The sequence below is a fragment of the Pseudophryne corroboree genome, chromosome 7, assembly GCF_028390025.1.
Source record: "Pseudophryne corroboree isolate aPseCor3 chromosome 7, aPseCor3.hap2, whole genome shotgun sequence".
Taxonomy (NCBI): domain Eukaryota; kingdom Metazoa; phylum Chordata; class Amphibia; order Anura; family Myobatrachidae; genus Pseudophryne; species Pseudophryne corroboree.
In genome coordinates this window covers 368,514,188-368,532,472 of record NC_086450.1, presented here as the reverse complement: position 1 = coordinate 368,532,472, position 18,285 = coordinate 368,514,188, and the positions used below count along the sequence as shown (strand labels likewise).

Sequence of the window (18,285 nt, the reverse complement as noted above, 5' to 3'; positions counted from 1 at the left end):
AGGGGATAGAGCGTGCACTGTGACAGCTATTGGGTAGAGGGCAGACTGTGACAGGTAGGGGATAGAGCATGGACTGTGGCAGCTATTGGTTAGAGGGCAGACTGTGACAGGTAGGGGATAGAGCGTGCACTGTGACAGCTATTGGGTAGAGGGCAGACTGTGACAGGTAGGGGATAGAGCATGGACTGTGGCAGCTAGTAGACAGAGGGCGGATTGTGACAAGTAGAGAACAGAGCGTGGGGACAGAGGGTGGGTTGTGACTGATAGGGGGATAGAGTGCGGGCTGTAGCAGGTAGAGTGCAGGCTGTTCAGAGTCTTCCAGTGCCTGGCTGACAGCACAGCAGGCTATGTGGTGGGGGGCAAGGGGGGAGGAACATGGATGGGATGGAGGAGCAAGGTGGGGGGTATTTGGGAACAAGAGGGGAGAAGAAGAAAGGGCTGTGGAGCTGGAAGGGGAAGGCTTCTTACCCTCAGTGATTGTTTCGGCAGGTGCTGCCCTCCATCTGTCTGATGTGGCTGCAACCAGTAGTAGCTGCAACTCTTCCTCTGTACATCCCTATCCCTGCATCTAGAAGCAGATGGCACATACAGTGCCAGTGGGGAAGCCTGGAGAGGAAGACCACGCGGGAAGCTGTGCAAGTATAGAGGCGCCAGGTTGGAGGTTGTGACTACCTGCAGAGCTGCCCGTACTGGGTCCTAGTGCCCGCCGAGTACTGTTCGTAAGTAACAGAGGCAGCGCAAAGCGTGCCTCTAATGCTATAGGACAGAATTTGGTGTTACTTATTTCCATAGTGGGTAAATCGAGTCCAGGTTGCAGCAGGGGGGCATGGTCCAGGCTGCCCGGCGTCCTCCCCAGTCTGGCACCTTAAGGTGTGTACACAAGGTGAGATATTTGCTTGCGATTTTGACTATATAGTCAAAATTGCAAGGAAAGTTAGTGCAGATCGCAAGGTGAAAGTCACCTGCGATCCCGATGCAATGCCAATGCGCGGTCCCGCGAGGTCGGATTCGCAAGCCTAGATAGACTGTGCAGGCAAGTCAATTTTGACTATCTCGTAGAAAAGATAGTCAAAACTGACACTTAGCCAAAATCGCACATAGTCAATATCGCAAGCACAGACATCTAGGCTTGCGATACCGACCACAGTCCCTATTGCACAGTGAGAATCGGGCATAGCCCAATCTCACCGTGTGTACACACCTTAACTCTGTTGCAAATGCAGCGTGATGGTCGCGCTGGCCCTGACAACACTATTACCCCCACACAGTATTGATATATCAGCTTCAATGTAATATACCTTCATTATTAATAATACAACCCCCCCATTCAATTTAACATACACACCCACAGATGACAATGACAGTAATCCACCCATACCCCCAGATCCAGAACCGGATTACGGCAGGGGCTAGAGGGGCAGCCATCCCGGAGCCCTCACCCTATGTTTTGTAGGAGTCTTCCATCAGCGGCTCAGCTGTTTAATAACTGCGACCTCCGCGGAGCTCCTGTACAGTCAGTCTTGCGGGACAGGGAAATCCTGCGAGGCAGTGACTGCAAGCCGCCGGACAGACTGCGCTCCAAGTGTAACACCCTGAAAGATTAATAATTAATGGTGTATAGTCTGCAAATGCAACTGTGCATTATACTGTACATCCCTCACAGAGGGAAATATAATTGTTTATTATATTGTGTATCCCTCACAGAGGGAATTATAATTGTTCATGAGGCTGTGCATCCCTCACAGAGGGAGATTTAATTTACAAAATGTACCCCCATAGAGGAGCGCTGTGGATGGGCAGCGCCAGCAGGAGGGAGAGCCTGGCGACATGAGTGGGCTCTGGAAACCCGTCCCGCATTCGAGAAAAACGGTTACAGAGGCTCGCGGGTGCTGCAGAGAAGTGTGTGGCGCAGTTAGAGTTCGGCCGCGGAGGAGAGGAGGACTGGGTTACCTGAGCTCCGGTGACCGAACAGCGGTGAGGAGGCTGCGGTGAGCTCCGATTCCTGCCCGAGCAGCGGGGAAGAGTGCCTTGAACTGCGTCCTCCCAGAAACTAAGTGACATCATCCGGGAGGCGTGAGAGATCCACCTAGCAGGGCGGGGTAGGCGGCGGCTTCCCTCGAATGGACGGCCTGGAAGGGGCGCGGCCTGCCGGAGAGTGACGGGGCTGAGGTGGAGTTATCGCAAGAGCCCTAGCTTCCAGTGCCTCAGGAGGACGGTCAGAGAGGCGGATCCACCGCCCATATATAGGCAAGCAGCCTACAACAGCTGAAACTGCAGAACAGGTATAGTGAATACTACATTGACACTAGACTGCATCACACAAGCACTGCTTCATCAGCCAAGGATGCAGCAATGATAATAAGTGCACTTATTATAAATAGAGAACTCTGTTAATTTGCTTAGGACTGATATTATAATATATAGAGGCACATCGCAAACTCATCTTCTGTAATTCCAGGGCGACTGCCGTGCCTATATGTTCTAGAGAGCTTAGCCTGCAGCATATTACATCTCTGACAGGAATTAACATTATTCCAGTGATAGCTCAGGAGCAACTATACCCAGCATTACTCTGAGGGTCAGTGTAACTGTGCCTTTATTGCCTGGACAAGGAATCTGTCACTCAGATTTGTGTGTGCGGATAAATCTTCAGGTAAAGTGGATTACAAATAGCCTTTGTAGCTTCATCCATAGATTTGTTATACTCACCTTCAGTCGTTCTGGACTTTCTAAGCTTCATATGGTTACAGTACCCACAGCAAAGGAGTTATAGGGCTGAGCGACATTCATTGGACCAGTTAACAAAAACCCTTACGGGAATATGGCCGAATAGCCGCATATAACTGGACTATTGCAACTTATGTCAGACATTATTCTAACGTAGTGTTCATAGGAAATATTGGGAATAGTAGTAGTTAAGGGGTTCTCAATTAGATTGTACGGTATAGATAAGTTTATATTCATAGAGTATAACTAGTATAACCTATAAATTCACCAAGTATTATTTGAGCTTGTTCGTGTATTCATGAGAACCAATACGTGTTAACTTTTGAAATTCCGGAGGCTACTTGCTTGGAAGAACGAGTCGGCACGTCACGAAGCAGTTTAATAAACACGTTTATAAATCTTACGGTGAAATATTTCATTGATAGCAGAGATACAATTGTGTTATAACTGTTTTCTATAAATTTGTGTTCATTTAATCGGTACAAAAATTCTTTCATAACCCTTACTGTAATAAACAAATATTCGTATAACACAACTTGAAAGTGACGATTATTCTTAGAAAACAGTATCCTCACCTCTCTGTGAAGATTCAAGTGGGAAAATACTCAGAGCGACCTCCGAGTGACCAACAAGAGGTAAGGTTAACGTCATTTACCTAAACACCTATCAGAACATTACATCTAAAATTGGCGTCCCACGAACAGGATCACGAACAAAACATGTCAACCGATGAACAAATACCTGTTGAAAGTACTCAACCAGCTACGACCAGTGCCAACATGAATTCTGGCGCTACAACAAGCAATCAACCAGCTATGACCAGTGCCACCGTAAATCCGATTACACTCCCTTATTATTTTGGAGCCACGTGGCTTCCTATTTATACAGGCGAGAGAAGAAAGGACTCGAGCACTTTCATGGAATTCAAACGGAAATTACAGTCCGTTCCGGCTTTACACATTGGCTTAACAACAGCGGGTAGAGATTTTAGTCGGGCAGTTAAAAGAGTCCACATTGCAAGAAGTGCTATCCCGGCCCTTGGGAGAAAGACAAACTGCAGAGCAAATATTTCAACGACTCACCACTACATTTGATATCAGCACTCTGGCAGAGCTGAAGTCTCATTTTTATGCTCGCAAACAACAATCTTTGGAATCCCTAAGAGACTTTGCTTTAAGCTTGCAAGGAGCTTTGCGAGATATACAAGATGTAGACGAGATGCAAGTGAGGGAACCCGATGAAGTTTTAGTAAATCAATTCATAGACGGAGTTAATAGTGAAAGCGTTCGAACACAGTTGAAGCTATTAAGAATGCAAAAAAGTACGGATTCCTTCTTGGACTTCAAGGAAGCGGCAATTAAAATAGTTGGTCCAATAAAACATAAAGAAAGCTCTTTTCCTGAGTTGCCCGGGTATCAAGAGCAAGCTGGGGGTAATGACGTTACTTATTTAATGTCGGGAGATGCCCCCAAGCAAAAGAAACCCGCGGTCCAAAGTATACAAACACCAACCTCAGACCCTTTGCCCATGCTGAAGGGGCAAATGGAGGAACTTACTCTTGGAACGGCTGAAATGAGTAGAGAATTACAGAAGTTACTGAAACGTTCCTCATTTGCACGACCTGAAACCGATTGGCATGCTGACAGACGACGAGGCAATAGCGATTGGTGGGAATCACCACAGGCCAGGGGCCGCAGACCTACCGATCGGTTTGATTCACAAGGCAGACCTATCTGTAGAAGATGTGACTGCAGTGGTCATGTTGAACGTGTGTGTAGACAAAAAGAACCTTTAAACGCCAATGCCCCGAGGCCAGAGACCAACCCTCGGGGGGAACAGAAGGAATAGGTCCCACACCAGAGGAGTGGTGCCCTAATTACGTGGGGCAATGCCCTATCATTAATGTACAAATTGATGGGGTAGAAGTACCAGCTACACTCGATACAGGATCACAAGTGACAACCATACATGTAGAGGCTTTTGGGCATTATTGGGGAGGAAAAGGAGTAGTACCACCTCCGCCTGCCTGGTTCCGATTGTTTGCCAGCAATGGACTTAATATTTCATGTAAGGGCTACTGCGAACTGGACTTTAAGATTGGAGAGGCTGTGTTGCCTCAATCAAGGATGTCTAATTACTAACGTCAATGATCAAATGGTTCCCCCAATTATCATCGGAATGAACGTGTTGCAGAACTGTCCAGAGGAATTAATTGTAGCTCTGAAGACTGAATTAACTCATGCAACTCCTGCAGCCCAACAAGCCTTAAACAAGACCATTAGAGTGCTTCAAGGTCAACGGCAACTAGTGAAGCCAAATGGAGAAATTGGAAAGGTGAAGATTGAGGATCATAGACCCATTACGTTACGCCCAAATACGGAGACCATAATCTGGGGAAAGGTGAGATGCGGTCCTCAGGGAAGAAGTTACACCGCAGTGGTCGAGCCTTGTTCAATGTCCACTCGAAGCGATTTGGTGGTGGCTCGGTCCTTAACTACAGTAGAGGGAGGACGAGTACCAATTAGAATTCTCAATCCGCATGACCACCCCATTAAGTTACTCCAAAATTACACTATAGCAAAACTAGTGTGGACTGCCATCCAGCACGTAATCGAGATCTCTATTGGAACCACACAGATGAACACGACCGCTGGAAAAGAAGGAGGGAGCGACGAGCAGGCTTCTTGGTGGCAGGAAATTCAAATCGGAGAAACTGATACTCCTGAGGAACTCAAGTCTGGAGTATTGCGAGTAGTGAAAGGAAACACTGAAACGTTTAGTAAAAGTTCGGCCGACTTTGGCAGAGTGGAACAAATTCAACATTACATCCTAACTGGAGATGCACCACTGATTAGGGAACGTTATCGGCCACTTGCACCGGCATTGTATCAGCCTGTTCGCAAGATGTTGGAGGAAATGGAAACAACAGGGGTCATTCGGGAAAGTCACAGTCCGTGGGCAGCCCCCATAGTATTAGTCCGAAAAAAAGATGGAAGTCTGCGGTTTTGTGTAGATTATAGAAAGTTAAACCAGGTCACCCATAAAGATGCCTATCCTTTGCCGAGAATAGAGGAGTCATTAACAGCTTTAAAATCTGCCACCTACTTTTCTACCCTCGATTTAACTAGTGGATATTGGCAAATCGAGATGGCGCCGGAAGATCGAGAGAAGACAGCCTTCACAACACCTATGGGGCTATATGAATTTGATTGCATGCCTTTTGGTCTTTGCAATGCACACGGAACGTTCCAGAGGGTCATGGAACATTGCCTAGGCCATAAGAACTTTGACATGGTGCTTCTCTACCTAGACGATATTATAATTTACTCTAAAACCTATCATGAACACCTACAGCATCTTCAAGAAGTGTTTGCAAGACTCACAGAGTATGGTTTGAAAGTAAAGCCATCAAAGTGCCATCTGTTAAAAACCAGCGTGCAATATCTGGGCCATATTGTGAGTGCAGAGGGAGTTATACCTGACCCGGGGAAACTAGCGGCGGTTCAGGACTGGCCCGTTCTAAGCACTCTGAAAGAAGTACTTAGGTTCTAGTATATACTTATTAAAACATATATGGTACCCTTTATGGTTAAGATATGATAAGATACCCCAGAGGTTCCCAAATGCGGTCCTCAAGGCACCCCAACAGTCCAGGTTTTAAGTATATCCATGGCTCAGCACAGTGTTACAATCCACCTGCCTAAAATACCTAACAGGCGAATTGCAAGACAAGAATATACTGTACACTGGAGAAGTGGGAGCAGGCAGATGCAGAGTGGCACAGAAATGGTCAACCAGATTTGACCATGGAATACTGAGGTGTCACGAGACTTGAGCAAGATGTGGCAGGATGCTTTCAGTGTAATGTTTAGCAGACTGTGGATTCACCATAAAACGAAGATGTGGACATTAAAGAGCAGCACTATACTTTAACACTGGTGAGAAACAGCAAATGAGTGGTTACAGCTAGAGATGTGCACCGGAAATTTTTCGGGTTTTGTGTTTTGGTTTTGGATTAGGTTCCGCGGCCGTGTTTTGTATTCGGACGCGTTTTGCCAAAACCTCCCTGAAAATTTTTTGTCGGATTCGGGTGTGTTTTGGATTCGGATGTTTTTTTACAAAAAACCCTCAAAAACAGCATAAATCATAGAATTTGGGGGGTCATTTTGATCCCATAGTATTATTAACCTCAATAACCATAATTTACACTCATTTTCAGTCTATTCTGAACACCTCACACCTCACAATATTATTTTTAGTCCTAAAATTTGCACCAAGGTCGATGGATGACTAAGCTAAGCGACACAAGTGGCCGACACAAACACCTAGCCCACAAAGGAGTGGCACTGCAGTGTCAGGCAGGATGGCCCTTCAAAAAAATAGTCCCCAAACAGCACATGATGCAAAGAAAAAAAAGGTGCACCAAGGTCGCTGTGTGACTAAGTTAAGCAACACAAGCGGCCGACACAAACACCTGGCCCATCTAGGAGTGGCACTGCAGTGTAAGACAGGATGGCACTTCAAAAAATTAGTCCCCAAACAGCACATGATGCAAAGAAAAAAAGAGGCGCACCAAGGTCGAGGTGTGACTAAGCTAAGCGACACAAGTGGCCGACACAAACACCTGGCCCATCTAGGAGTGGCACTGCAGTGTCAGACAGGATGGCACTTCAAAAAAATTGTCCCCAAACAGCACATGATGAAAAGAAAAAAAGAGGCGCACCAAGGTCACTGTGTGACTAAGCTAAGCGACACAAGTGGCCGACACAAACACCTGGCCCATCTAGGAGTGGCACTGCAGTGTCAGACAGGATGGCACTTCAAAAAAATAGTCCCCAAACAGCACATGATGCAAAGAAAAATGAAAGAAAAAAGAGTTGCAAGATGGAATTGTCCTTGGGCCCTCCCACCCACCCTTATGTTGTATATACAGGACATGCACACTTTAACGAACCCATCATTTCAGCGACAGGGTCTGCCACACGACTGTGACTGAAATGACTGGTTGGTTTGGGCCCCCATCAAAAAAGAAGCAATCAATCTCTCCTTGCACAAACTGGCTCTACAGAAGCAAGATGTCCACCTCATCATCATCCTCCGATTCCTCACCCCTTTCACTGTGTACATCCCCCTCCTCACAGATTATTAATTCGTCCCCACTGGAATCCACCATCTCAGATCCCTGTGTACTTTCTGGAGGCAATTGCTGGTGAATGTCTCCACGGAGGAATTGATTATAATTCATTTTGATGAACATCATCTTCTCCACATTTTCTGGAAGTAACCTCGTACACCGATTGCTGACAAGGTGAGCTGCAGCACTAAACACTCTTTCTGAGTACACACTGGAGGGAGGGCAACTTAAGTAGAATAAAGCCAGTTTGTGCAAGGGCCTCCAAATTGCCTCTTTTTCCTGCCTTTCCGGACTGTCTGACGTGCCTACTTGGATGCGGTCACTCATATAATCCTCCACCATTCTTTCAATGGTGACAGAATCATATGCAGTGACAGTAGACGACATGTCAGTAATCGTTGGCAGGTCCTTCAGTCCGGACCAGATGTCAGCACTCGCTCCAGACTGCTCTGCATCACCGCCAGCGGGTGGGCTCGGAATTCTTAGCCTTTTCCTCGCACCCCCAGTTGCGGGAGAATGTGAAGGAGGAGCTGTTGACGGGTCACGTTCCGCTTGACTTGACAATTTTCTCACCAGCAGGTCTTTGAACCTCTGCAGACTTGTGTCTGCTGGAAAGAGAGATACAACGTAGGTTTTAAATCTAGGATCGAGCACGGTGGCCAAAATGTATGCTCTGATTTCAACAGATTGACCACCCGTGAATCCTGGTTTAGCTAATTAAGGGCTCCATCCACAAGTCCCACATGCCTAGCGGAATCGCTCTGTTTTAGCTCCTCCTTCAATGTCTCCAGCTTCTTCTGCAAAAGCCTGATGAAGGGAATGACCTGACTCAGGCTGGCAGTGTCTGAACTGACTTCACGTGTGGCAAGTTCAAAGGGTTGCAGAACCTTGCACAATGTTGAAATCATTCTCCACTGCGCTTGAGTCAGGTGCATTCCCCCTCCTTTGCCTATATCGTGGGCAGATGTATAGGCTTGAATGGCCTTTTGCTGCTCCTCCATCCTCTGAAGCAAATAGAGGGTTGAATTCCACCTCGTTACCACCTCTTGCTTCAGATGATGGCAGGGCAGGTTCAGGACTGTTTGCTGGTGCTCCAGTCTTCGGCACGCGGTGGCTGAATGCCGAAAGTGGACCGCAATTCTTCGGGCCACCGACAGCATCTCTTGCACGCCCCTGTCGTTTTTTAAATAATTCTGCACCACCAAATTCAATGTATGTGCAAAACATGGGACGTGCTGGAATTTGCCCAGATGTAATGCACGCACAATATTGGTGGCGTTGTCCGATGTCACAAATCCCCAGGAGAGTCCAATTGGGGTAAGCCATTCTGCGATGATGTTCCTCAGTTTCCGTAAGAGGTTGTCAGCTGTGTGCCTCTTATGGAAAGCGGTGATACAAAGCGTAGCCTGCCTAGGAACGACTTGCATTTGCGAATGCTGCTACTGGTGCCTCCGCTGCTGTTCTTGCTGCGGGAGGCAATACATCTACCCAGTGGGCTGTCACAGTCATATAGTCCTGAGTCTGCCCTGCTCCACTTGTCCACATGTCCGTGGTTAAGTGGACATTGGGTACAACTGCATTTTTTACGACACTGGTGACTCTTTTTCTGACGTCTGTGTACATTTTTGGTATCACCTGCCTAGAGAAATGGAACCTAGATGGTATGTGGTACCGGGGACACAGTACCTCAATCAAGTCTCTAGTTGCCTGTGAATTAACGGTGGATACCGGACACACGTTTCTCACCACCCAGGCTGACAAGACCTGAGTTATCCGCTTTGCAGCAGGATGACTGCTGTGATATTTCATCTTCCTCGCAAAGGACTGTTGGACAGTCAATTGCTTACTGGAAGTAGTACAAGTGGTCTTCCTATTCCCCCTCTGGGATGACGATCGACTCCCAGCAGCAACAACAGCAGCGCCAGCAGCAGTAGGCGTTACACTCAAGGATGCATCGGAGGAATCCCTGGCAGGAGAGGACTCGTCAGACTTGCCAGTGACATGGCCTGCAGGACTATTGGCTTTCCTGTGTAAGGTGGAAATTGACACTAAGGGAGTTGGTGGTGTGGTTTGCAGGAGCTTGGTTACAAGAGGAAGGGATTTAGTGGTCAGTGGACTACTTCCGCTGTCATCCAAAGTTTTTGAACTTGTCACTGACTTCTGATGAATGCGGTCCAGGTGACGTATAAGGGAGGATGTTCCTAGGTGGTTAACGACCTTACCCCTACTTATTACAACTTGACAAAGGCAACACACGGCTTGACACCTGTTGTCCGCATTTGTGTTGAAATAATTCCACACCGAAGAGGTGATTTTATTTGTATTTTGACCAGGCATGTCAATGGCCATATTTGTCCCACGGACAACAGGTGTCTCCCCGGGTGCCTGACTTAAACAAACCACCTCACCATCAGAATCCTCCTTGTCAATTTCCTCCCCAGCGCCAGCAACACCCATATCCTCATCCTGGTGTACTTCAACAGTGACATCTTCAATTTGACTATCAGGAACTGGACTGCGGGTGCTCCTTCCAGCACTTGCAGGGGGCGTGCAAATGGTGGAAGGCGCAAGCTCTTCCCATCCAGTGTTGGGAAGGTCAGGCATCGCAACCAACACAATTGGACTCTCCTTGGGGATTTTTGATTTAGAAGAACGCACAGTTCTTTGCTGTGCTTTTGCCATCTTAAGTCTTTTCATTTTTCTAGCGAGAGGATGAGTGCTTCCATCCTCATGTGAATCTGAACCACTAGCCATGAACATACGCCAGGGCCTCAGCCGTTCCTTGCCACTCCGTGTCGTAAATGGCATATTGGCAAGTTTACGCTTCTCATCAGACGCTTTCAATTTTGATTTTTGGGTCATTTTACTGAACTTTTGTTTTTTGGATTTTACATGCTCTCTACTTGAGGAAGTCCCGAGAATTAACGGGACGAAATGCGTTGACATCACCTGCCAGTGTTTTACCAGTCTGAACTGATCAGCCGTTGCCGCCATCCAGACCTGTGCTGCCTGTGCCGTGTTCGTTTCTGCTGAGCCGCTGCAACTTGTGACGGGTGCCGTTCACTGAGGACACCTAGTACATCAGGGGTGGTCCGTGTGCAGCGGTCTCTGGACTGCGCTCGGTGTAGCGCCGACCGCCAGGTTCATACCCTCTGCCGCTTCTCAGCTGTTCGTGTGCGGCGGTCTTTGGACTGCGCTCGGTGTAGCGCCGACCGCCAGGTTCATTCTCTCTGCCCTCTCCCAGTGTGTGCCTATACGCTGCCCGCCAGTTGAACCCTGTTGGAACCTCGTGGATTACACATTTGCACTTGTGCTATAGTGCTTTACCGGAGGACAATTCCACTAAAAGGGGGTAACTATAATCTCGTATTATCGGGTAAAAAACACAAGGGAGAACAATCTCTGCACTGGGACGCCAGTGTCAGAGCCTATTTGAGACATTGTGTTGCATATTTTTTCTTTAACAACCAGAATCTAATATATGGCACTGGCGGCAATCAGAAGAGTCAATTGATTATTATATATCCATTCTTTAATAAGAGGTCATCACAATTTGTATCTAACGGCTAGATTCAATCTTAATAGCAACAATATATATTGTAACATATTGAATGTTAGGTGACAGTATTGATATGATTCATTGAGTTACATTTTTATTATTGTTACATTATTAAATGTGATATTTTGTACCAGTAAAATATATTTTTTATATTATAAACAAGTCTCCTGGTTTATCAGAGTGAAAACAGACATTCACCTACTAATCATTGTGTTCCTGGTCACTGAAGCGCATTGACACCATTTTTCTCTTTTGTTTAATGCTCTCTACTATGACATTGGGCATCGGCCTTGGCAGACGACGTTGATGGCATTTCATCGTCTCGGCCATGACTAGTGGCAGCAGCTTCAGCATGAGGTGGAAGTGGATCTTGATCTTTCCCTATTTTAACCTCCACATTTTTGTTCTCCATTTTTTAATGTGTGGAATTATATGCCAGTATCAATAGCAATGGCCTACTACTATATATACTGCGCACAACTGAAATGCACCACAGGTACGGATGGATAGTATACTTGACGACACAGAGGTAGGTAGAGCAGTGGCCTTCCGTACCGTACTGCTATATATACTGGTGGTCACTGTCAGCAGACTGCAAAACTAAAATGCACCACAGGTATAGAATCTAGATGGATAGTATACTTGACGACACAGAGGTAGGTAGAGCAGTGGCCTTCCGTACCGTACTGCTATATATACTGGTGGTCACTGTCAGCAAACTGCAAAACTAAAATGCACCACAGGTATATAATCTAGATGTATAGTATACTTACGACACAGAGGTAGGTAGAGCAGTGGCCTTCTGTACCGTACTGCTATATATACTGGTGGTCACTGTCAGCAAACTGCAAAACTAAAATGCACCACAGGTATAGAATCTAGATGGATAGTATACTTGATGACACAGAGGTAGGTAGAGCAGTGGCCTTCCATACCGTACTGCTATATATACTGGTGGTCACTGTCAGCAAACTGCAAAACTAAAATGCACCACAGGTATAGAATCTAGATGGATAGTATACTTGACGACACAGAGGTAGGTAGAGCAGTGGTCTTCCGTACCGTACTGCTATATATACTGGTGGTCACTGTCAGCAAACTGCAAAACTAAAATGCACCACAGGTATAGAATCTAGATGGATAGTATACTTGACGACAGAGAGGTAGGTAGAGCAGTGGCCTTCCGTACCGTACTGCTATATATACTGGTGGTCACTGTCAGCAAACTGCAAAACTAAAATGCACCACAGGTATAGAATCTAGATGGATAGTATACTTGACGACACAGAGGTAGGTAGAGCAGTGGCCTTCCATACCGTACTGCTATATATACTGGTGGTCACTGTCAGCAAACTGCAAAACTAAAATGCACCACAGGTATAGAATCTAGATGGATAGTATACTTGACGACACAGAGGTAGGTAGAGCAGTGGTCTTCCGTACCGTACTGCTATATATACTGGTGGTCACTGTCAGCAAACTGCAAAACTAAAATGCACCACAGGTATAGAATCTAGATGGATAGTATACTTGACGACACAGAGGTAGGTAGAGCAGTGGCCTTCCGTACCGTACTGCTATATATACTGGTGGTCACTGTCAGCAAACTACAAAACTAAAATGCACCACAGGTATAGAATCTAGATGGATAGTATACTTGACGACACAGAGGTAGGTAGAGCAGTGGCCTTCCATACCGTACTGCTATATATACTGGTGGTCACTGTCAGCAAACTGCAAAACTAAAATGCACCACAGGTATAGAATCTAGATGGATAGTATACTTGACGACACAGAGGTAGGTAGAGCAGTGGTCTTCCGTACCGTACTGCTATATATACTGGTGGTCACTGTCAGCAAAACTCTGCACTGTACTCCTCCTATATAATACTGCTGGCCCCCAGTCCCCACAATAAAGCAGTGTGAGCACAGATATATGCAGCACACTGAGCACAGATATGGAGCGTTTTCAGGCAGAGAACGGATAAAACTGGTGGTCACTGATCAGCAAAACTCTGCACTGTACTCCTCCTATAAAATACAGCTGCTCCCCAGTCCCCACTATTAAGCAATAAGCACAAATATTTGCAGCAACATTAATAAACGGAGAGGACGCCAGCTATGTCCTCTCCCTAACATTTCCAATGCACGAGTGAAAATGGTGGCGACGCACGGCTCCTTATACGAATCTCGCGAGAATCCGACCACGGGATGATGACGTTCGGACGCGCTCGGGTTAACCGAGCCATACGGGAGAATCCGAGTATGCCTCGGACCCGTGTAAAATGGGTGAAGTTCGGGGGGGTGCGGTTTCCGAGGAACAGAACCCGCTCATCACTAGTTACAGCTATGAGCCGGTACTTGAATGCAGGGCAAGAATATATCACAATAATCACTGTTGCAGGTAAGGAATGTCCACAGAAATGAATACTAAGCATTTTATTAAGGCAGCAAAGTGATAATGTTTTGCAGAGAAATCACAATTATAATCCAAGGTACAACGTACTGCATGCAGTATCCGATATTTCAACCCTGGTATCGAGCAAGGTTGAACTCATGTTCAACCCAGCTCACTGTGTGGTGTGAACGGGAGCCGGGTCGATACAACCCATTTCCCGTTCACTGTGTGTGTACAGGCGGTGCTTAGAGATCATATGATCTCCTGTGTCAGGCTCCCGGTTGCGGCCCACCTCAGGCGGTCTAAAAAGGGTATAATTGTTCAGGAATGCATGCAGGCACAGATGATGTCCACAGTAACATAGAAGCACAAGTAATGAGTAACTTAGCTGCAAGTCTCTTTAGGAATTTGGCAGAACAAAGCAAGGTGCATGTAACAACAAAACCTATCTGATTGAGTTTCCTGGACTCCAAGCCAAGGCAAGACTGGAACTGGAGGTTGCTGAATGGACTCCTAGACTTGGTCTCAGATACACAGTCAGGAGCTCAGGTAACACAGGTAATACACTTAGGATTTCAGCAGGACTGGGTAACACAAGTAATATAACTGGCAGGTCTGTGCTGGGCTGGTTGCCTTTTATCAGGAGCAAGGATGAATGGCAACGAGCCAGGTAACCAAGCCCCCTTGATTACAGAATACATTGCAGCTGGCATGCTGCACACATACACAGGTCCAAAGGCAATAATATACCCAAGCTTTGAAGCTGCACACAGGAGAGCAGTATAGAGTATTCCAGCTAATTAGCACCAGCTGGGATGCAAACAGATTAATTACTGCTCCCTGAAAGCTGCACCTCTGGCAGCACAGAGGTATTGCAGTCCAGACACATGACAGCAGCACCTCTGGTAGCACAGGCCAGATACGTGGTAGAGATGTAACACACAGATGTATAAATCAAATTGACTGAGGTACTAAAAAAGTCAAGCATGGATATGCTTAAAACCTTGACCATTTGGGGTGCCTTGAGGACCTAGTTTGGGAACCTCTGGTTACCCTTTTAAGTGAGAATAAAGCATACTGTACATTATGCAACTATTGTCCTGATCTGCAGATTACCAGTGAATTCAGCTGAAAATTGCAAAGTGTACTGCTGTGACCACTGATTGGAGAGGTAGGCTGGTATTCAATTCCTGTCGGAAAGCCCTACAGGTCGAAAAAACGTTCGCCCTATTCAATGAAAGGCCCATTTTTTCGGTTTGTCGGAAATTCCGAAAATGTCGAAAAACAAGTGGATCGCAAATTCATGCGCTGATCCACCTGTTTTGTCGAATTTGTGGGCATTTCTGACAGGTTTTTGGCCCGTTTTCGACAATGCCGATTCGACTTTAAAAAAAGTTGGATCGCCATTGTCGAAAACAGGCAAAAATCTGTTGGTAACGCCTGCAAATTGAATAGTGTAATGTCGGATCCTCTCCATCAGAGAGGATCCGACACTAATTGAATATACTCCTTAGGCGTAAACATTTTTCTAACATGCCGGACTGATCCGATCATTGCTCAAGTGTATGGCCATGATATCTGATAGGTGACAGGCCGCCAGATTTAGAGAGAGAAAGAAAGAAAGAAAGAAAGAAAGAAAGAAAGAAAGAAAGAAAGAAAGAAAGAAAGAAAGAAAGAAAGAAAGAAAGAAAGAAAGAAAGAAAGAAAGAAAGAAAGAAAGAAAGAAAGAAAGAAAGAAAGAAAGAAAGACAGGTAGGTAGATAGACAGAAATACAGGTACTGTAGGTAGGTTGATAGGTATTAATTTGAATAAATGTAATAATCTACTTACAGTGTCAGTACTGTATAATATATTTTCTCCTTAAAAAATCTGTTAAAAGGACTGAACAGACCATTGCATTATCAGCTCCTTAAGAGTGGATCACTGCAGTTGATAGTAACAATCATTAGACACGCTATATTTGCATTCCTTTTAGCAATCGATAACAACTATACTGCTGGAATGAATCAGTTCCTGCTCAAAGTATGAAGTGGAACCTGCGGAAATTATAAATATTGTGCCGAAAGGAAACATATGGCAAATGGTGATCTATCCCTCGCATCATGCAGAGATTAGAGAAAACCAATAAAACCCTCTGTATAATTTGTTCCTTATACTGTATTAATTAAAGAAGATTTATGCTGCAGGTCTGTTTTTGATCACAGACAAGCCAGGAGAAATATCTCATTTGGTATGCAGGTTTGTAAGTTCCTAAATAATCAATCTCTCTGATTTTGTTTCCTGCGCTGCGCATGAAAGATCTTTCCTACAGTAACATATATCCTTTGAAAGGACTTAAAAATGCATTTATTGCTTCCAAACACTAGAATAGCTATGTGTATGATAATGCTTTATCCCATTTTTAAATGTTCTAAAGTTTATTCTTGTAAAAATTAGGGATGAGCGGTTCGGATTATCTGAAATACGATTCCGACCAAACTTCCGGGATCCAAGTAAATCCGAGCGGTGGCTGTGCTGTGCTGCTGCCACTGTGTCCATCCAAAATTGGCTGTGCTGCTGTCACTGTGTCCATTCACATGTGGCTGTGCTGCTGTCAATGTGTCCATTCACATGTGGCTGTGCTACTGTCACTGTGTCCATTCACATGTGGCTGTGCTACTGTCACTGTGTCCATTCACATGTGGCTGTTCTGCTGTCACTGTGTCCATTCACATGTGGCTGTGCTGCTGTCACTGTGTCCATTCACATGTGGCTGTGCTGCTGTCACTGTGTCCATTCACATGTGGCTGTGCTGCTGTCACTGTGTCCATTCACATGTGGCTGTGCTGCTGTCACTGTGTCCATTCACATGTGGCTGTTCTGCTGTCACTGTGTCCATTCACATGTGGCTGTGCTGCTGTCACTGTGTCCATTCACATGTGGCTGTGCTGCTGTCACTGTGTCCATTCACATGTGGCTGTGCTGCTGTCACTGTGTCCATTCACATGTGGCTGTTCTGCTGTCACTGTGTCCATTCACATGTGGCTGTGCTGCTGTCACTGTGTCTATTCACATGTGGCTGTACTGCTGTCACTGTGTCCATTCACATGTGGTTGTGCTGCTGTCACTGTTTCTATCCACAAGTGACTCTACTGCTGTCACTGTGTCACAGAGCTGCATTCTGTCAGGATATATATGTTTGTAAAACAAATTTAAACCTGACTTATGGTTATGGGAAAAGGTAGGGCAGAGGCACACATGGTTTACAGACAGAGGCACACATGGGTACGGGCAGAGGCACACATTGGTAAGGACTAAGGAGACACATACATGGGTACGGGCAGAGGCACACATGGTTTATGGGCAGAGGCACACATAGGTACGGGCAGAGGCACACATGGGTAAGGAGACACACACATGGGTACAGGCAGAGGCACACATGTGTATGGGCAGAGGCACACATGGGTTACAGGCAAAGGCACACATGGGTAAGGAGATACACACATGGGTACGGGCAGAGGCACACATGGGTTATGGGCAGATGCACACATGGGATACGGGCAGAGGCACACACACACCTGTTGATATTGGGGAAAAACAAAGGCAGAGACAATGAGAGACAGCTACAGGCACACTAGGGGGGGGGGGGGGAGTAGACACTGACTATTGGTATGAGAAATAAACATGTAGGGGTAGAAGGAACAGGAGTGGGCTGTGGGGGGAATGCAGTGCAGTTAGGACAATGTGTGGCCAGGCTGGGAGCAGTTGTGGTGATCACTTACCTATTCACTCTGGTAACGCCTCCTGTGCAGCCCCCCGTCAGAACAGCATACTGGGCAAGCACAGTAGCTGTGTAGGAGTCAGTTGTTATGCAGTCCAGCCAGCCAGAGAGAGGAGGGTGGAGTCAGTGGCTGGGCATCGGAATGAAACAGAGTTGGGGACGGGGCTGTGTAATGTTATGTAGCTGTGTGCTGTCTAATTACTGCAAAAGGTAGTGCGCGGCCAAGTGTGAGAGTGCGGGGGGCATATGACACCCCTGCTTTGTTCGCAACTGACCTGCCCTACGTTCACAATTGCGGCACTACATTGCATTGCTTGCTGCTGCCGGGACTCGGGAGTCATCCAGGCAGGGGCACAGTGAGCCGGGGAAATGTGTGAGTGCTCCCGGATGGCTGCCCTGTCAGCCCCGAATACAACAATCTGTATATTGTTCACTCTGGTATGAGCACACAGAGCATCCGTAGCCCTGCAGAAGATAGGCTGTACTAGGATCACATGCCCGCGCTGCTGAATCCTCCACCACCAAGGAAACCCACCCCTACAAAAGCTTGCCCTCACCATTATACTGTGATGGCTCTTCGTTAAAGTAGAAAGGACACGGAACAGGGAGACAATGAAGGAAGTGCCCCTTCAGGCCTGGAGCCTGGCCGCAAATGACTCCATTGTCTCCCAGAGTTCCGCCCCTGACACAAAGATCTTTTCCACTA

General features: G+C 46.4%; 1 long non-coding RNA gene across 2 annotated transcripts in view; it reads right to left on the bottom strand.

Annotated features, from left to right (window-relative positions):
- Positions 1–18,285, bottom strand: part of LOC134945310 (uncharacterized) — a 107,510-nt gene that overhangs the window by 31,251 nt on the left and 57,974 nt on the right. The window contains exon 3 of one of the 2 annotated variants that reach the window (XR_010182090.1): positions 1,963–2,271. The exons of the other annotated variant lie outside the window; for it this stretch is intronic. This is a non-coding gene — a long non-coding RNA (uncharacterized LOC134945310). Of the gene's footprint in view, positions 1–1,962; positions 2,272–18,285 lie in introns of those variants that run through there. 2 annotated transcript variants of the gene reach the window in all.